We start from the raw sequence: 4,911 nt of genomic DNA on the forward strand, positions 1-4,911 counted from the left end.
ATAATATTTATTTACAGATGTACAAGACTATGTATGTATGGACTATAAGGGGTTATAGCAAAGAGATATAGATATTGTGTATAAATATAAATATGGGAGCTATATGCACAGATTATACAGATTATACAGAATATTCAGATTATACAAGAATGTTAGGGAATGGACTATATATGTATATAATATAATACAAGATAAATAATGGCAGATAAAATTTACAGGTTGTATGTGTGTGTGAAGAAAACAGTCCGTGATGTGTGTGTGTGTGTGAGGATAGTCCATGTGTTATTGTTGTATGAGAGGATAGGGGAGTACAGTCCTTATAGTTTATGTTTTATGTCAGGAGGCATTCAAAAGCGTGACAGCTGTGGGGAAGAAGCTTGATCAATATTCAAGAATTATTGACCTAAACCAAGCTGTTACATCTTATCAAAGAGTTACTTGCAAGTTAGTTTTGCCTTATTTCAAGTGTACAAAGATATTTGCATTAGAAACGGGTAAATGGTAAGATTTAGTATTTTTGCAACGTAATTAGCAACAATTAGCACATTATCTGAAAGAAATCTGAAATTGAAGTAAAAACAGTGACATAGGAAAGCCGTTTCCTACATCAAGGTGAACTATCTATCATATCATCCAAGGTAAACTGAACATTCCCAGCACTTCGTGTGGTCGACGGCAAGGTTAGAGACGAACTAACAGAGTAACAGCGCGTCCTTGCAGCTGTAACATGCGGCCAGTTAAACAGCAGTGATGAAAAACGAAAGCTCACACGGGAAGCTGAATCATCTTGATGTCTGATCTAATCTCCTCTCATTAGATTTAGTGATCGGTTGAGGGCTCCCAGGGGCCACATGCATGAAGCCATTGCTTACATGTAGTTGTCACATGTTTTATAGCTGCTTGTTAACAGTCCCTCTGACTGCTGGCCATCCTTTGACCCTTGCTGAAGCCTTGACGACTGCTGCGGACCACACAGATTCGTCTGAGCAGTGTAAATCCCAGAGAGCAGAGCGGCAGCTCCGCGGCCTGCCTGTACACGTCCTGCTGTGGGCTGCTGTCACCACACCTTCAGCTCCCAAACAGCACAATTATCCTGCACCCAGTGACAGAGTTCAAGGCAGCTTGAGCTGTTTGGCATGGCTTTAATTTGACTTCCACTGATGAATCTGTCAACAGCGTCAGTTAGACCGTCTGCGGCAAGATCCCGACGCAAACACGAGAGGGCCGTTATAAATCTCACAAGGTCGCCGTCACCAGGAAACGTGCGACGTCTACAGCAGACGTTTGTGTCAGCGGTGATTTGTCAGCTAATAATGGATCTCTGCGGCAGGTATAGTTTGTATCAACTGCGAAGGAAAGGGTGTGCGGGGAGGGAGAACTGACAAACAAGAGGTCGACCTCTAAAACGAACAGATTTTCTGCAGGTAATGGAAATGAATGGCAGCAGAGAATGGAGCGGAGCCTGAAGAGGAATGCAGAAAGTGAGCTAAACACCTCCCACAGGTCTGCTGGGAGAGCAGGCACACACATGTGGCCCAACCGACCGGCTCCCAGGACCCGGGAGGAGGCGACACGCCGGCCCAGCAGGGACTCACTGCTTTACGCCTCTAGTCTAGTACAAACCTCAGCTTCATCCACAGGCAGGATGTAATACTTAGAAATGATTTACATTTCTATAAAGGACAATTTCAAAACAAAGAGTTTCTAGCTTCTTTGTTTTTCATCCTTAACATCCTCTCTGTTTCTGATAAAGGCACAAAGGTTTGTTTTTCTTCAGAAACCCTCAGTATCTGTCTCCATTACGGATCCAGTTCTATGTGATATATTTAAAGAAAACTATCAAAACAATCACATCTGTCTTTAGTAAAGAAACAGCTTGTGTGAGTAGAGTTTTCTCTCGCTGTATTGGAGCATGATGTAACGCAGTGTGGCCCCTCCCCCACCTGTTGCTGTGCACTGTGGGTGAGCTGAAAGACAACTTTCACTGTCCTGTCGCTTCAAAGCAAAAAGATTTCCAACTTAATTCTATAGTTTCCTTCAAATGTGTGTTTCAAAATGAAAATTACAATAATTAAAAATTAGATACCACTAAAAGTCAATATGTTGTGGCATTTTAAAAGTAGTCAGATTGATTTTTCTTCTCCTAAATTTTGAGTGAATGCAGATAGTTTATGGTGTTTATTATTACTGTTATTATTAAAATTGTTTGTGTTTTCAGATTAAACCAAGGTTATTAATCCTCATGGATACAGAAATAACAAAATGCCCCCCAGCTGAGAGTTCTTCTACAATCATGAACATAAAGTGGCAGCATGTCCAGTTTCTCCAGCTAAATGGAGCCTAATGTCCTCCTGATGCTGCATGTTGTCTCATCAGAAAAGACTATTATAGTTCCCCTCACTTACAAGTGCAAGGCCCATACCTGTAATAATCAATATCTTACATCATCTTACATCTTATATCAGGGAGACTGCCGTCATAAAAGTGTTCAATGATATTCATATTAATACAGACTGTGGCAGAACCACAGTGCTGGTTCTGTTGGACCTCAGTGCAGCTTTTGACACTGTTGACCATGACATGTTACTGAATCGACTGGAGAGTTGGGTCGGACTCTCCGGTCCAGTGCTTAACTGGTTTGAATCCTACATAAAGAACAGGGATTTCTTTGTTTCAATTGGAAACTTCTCATCAAAGAGGTCAAAGGTCACATGTGGGGTACCCCAAGGTTCAATCCTAGGACCCCTCTTATTCAATATCTATATGCGCCTATTAGCTCAGGTTATAACAGGAAATAAGATTAATTACCACAACTACCTGGATGATACACAGCTCTACATTACGATGTCACCAGGTGAATCTAAACACATCCAGTCACTGAACAGATGCTTAGAACAGATAAATGTGTGGATGTGACAAAACTTTCTCCAGTTGAACAGAAACAAAACTGAAGTTATTATTTTTGGACCTAAAGAGGAACGATCTAGAGCTATAGATCTAGAGCTATAGATCTAGAGTTATAGATCTAGAGTCAATGCACAGCTTCAGTTATTACAACTGAAAACCAGCGATCAGCCCGAAACCTGGGAGTAGTGATGGACTCTGACCTGAACCTCCAGAGCCACATAAAGACAGTTACAAAGTCGGCCTTCTATCACCTGAAGAACATTTCCAGGATTAAAGGACTAATGTCTCAGCCAGATCTAGAGAAACTCATCCATGCGTTCATCTTCAGTCGTATTGATTATTGCAACAGCGTCTTCACAGGTCTGTCCAACAAATCAATCGAACAGCTGCAGCTGATCCAGAATGCTGCTGCTCGCGTTCTCACTGAAACCAGGAAGATAGAGCACATAACACCAGTTTTAAAATCCCTCCACTGGCTCCCTGTAGCTCAAAGAATAGACTTTAAAATACTGTTGTTAGTTTATAAATCACTGAATGGCTTAGCACCACAATACATTAAAGATCTGTTGTTGTATCAACCTTCCAGACCTCTCAGGTCTTCTGGTTCTGGTTCTGCTCTGCATCCCCAGAACCAGAACCAAACGAGGAGAAGCAGCTTTCAGCATCTATGCACCACAAATTTGGAACAAACTTCCAGAAAACTGTAAAACAGCTGAAACACTGACTTCTTTTAAATCTCAACTGAAAACCCACCTGTTTAAATTTGTATTTGAAATGTAATCAATTACAAATTTATTGATGGAACTTGACTTAATGATTGATGCTATATTGCATTGTGATTCTGTGTTTGTTATGATGTAAAGCACTTTGAAATGTCTTGCTGCTGAAATGTGCTATACAAATAAAATTTGATTTTTATTTTGGCAATAGCAGGAATAATTGTTAGGTTATAAAGTTGAAGATGAAGGCAGGTGCATCAATCCAAAAATATCAGTAATATTGATATCGACGGTGGTTCTATTGATACTAGTTTCACATGAAATTTAATTTTAATTTTTGTTTTTAATTTAGTTTCTCAAATCGACCTAAAAACAGATTATGTTTTCTCAACCGATACGTTTTTTTTTGCACTTTGTTTTAGGAAATAAAATGCACACTATATTAATTATTTTTCTATGTTCCTGTTTGTTGATCTAATTCATTATTAAAACATTGTGTGGACACCTTTAAGCTTTGTCAAAATTCTGTCTGAGGTCTTAACTAATTAATACAAAAGAAAAGCCACAAAGACACCTGGAGGCCAGAAGTTTGAAGGTATGTCAAACGTAAATAATAGGAAGCAGCGCATCAGTACTAGAGACACTGACCCAGTGTTCATTTGGCATCGGATCGATACCAGAGCTATGCGGCATCCCACACCTCTAACGGTATTTTTAAACAGAATGTCGAACTGGTCCAAAAAAATATTTAGGTGAAAAAAGGAAAAATATCTCTTTAATCAAAATATTTCAGCAACTTCTTTTTCTACGAATTGTCTAAATATTATAGCCGCCTACAGTTTAATTTGTCAGTGAATAGTTTTTAGAATAAACATGTCGGATTCTTTGTTTTGTTGAGTTTTATTTTGTGCAAAAGTTTTTTACTCCCCTACGTTAGAGTCAGCTATTAAACCTCTGACAGAGAGAGAGAGAGTGTGTGTGGGGGGGAGGGGTGCGTGGGCGTGTGTGTGCGGGCGTGCGTGTGTGTGTGTGTGTGTGTGTGTGGGCGTGCGTGTGTGTAGGGGTGTGTGTGTGTGTGTTTGTAAGAGAGAGAGAGAGAGTCTGAGATGGTTAACAATTAACCTGAGCGGCCGCTGAGCCGGAGGTAACGAGGACAGGCGATGCGGAGATCAGAATGAAAACAGCAAGAGGACAGGTGTGTGTGGGGGGGGGGGGGTGTGTGTGTGTGTGTGTGTGAATGTGTGCGCGCGCCGTGAGTATGCAGGGAGAAAGTGAGAAGCAGTGC

General features: G+C 40.7%; 1 long non-coding RNA gene across 1 annotated transcript; it reads left to right on the forward strand.

Moving 5' to 3' along the window:
• The first annotated feature begins 736 nt into the window (after positions 1–736).
• On the forward strand, positions 737–1,887 carry LOC116709858 (uncharacterized). The gene is made up of 2 exons (XR_004336977.1): positions 737–1,330; positions 1,425–1,887. It is a non-coding gene; the product is annotated as an uncharacterized LOC116709858 (long non-coding RNA).
• The last annotated feature ends 3,024 nt before the right edge of the window (positions 1,888–4,911 follow it).

This window comes from Xiphophorus hellerii, chromosome 20, assembly GCF_003331165.1.
Source record: "Xiphophorus hellerii strain 12219 chromosome 20, Xiphophorus_hellerii-4.1, whole genome shotgun sequence".
Lineage (NCBI taxonomy): Eukaryota > Metazoa > Chordata > Actinopteri > Cyprinodontiformes > Poeciliidae > Xiphophorus > Xiphophorus hellerii.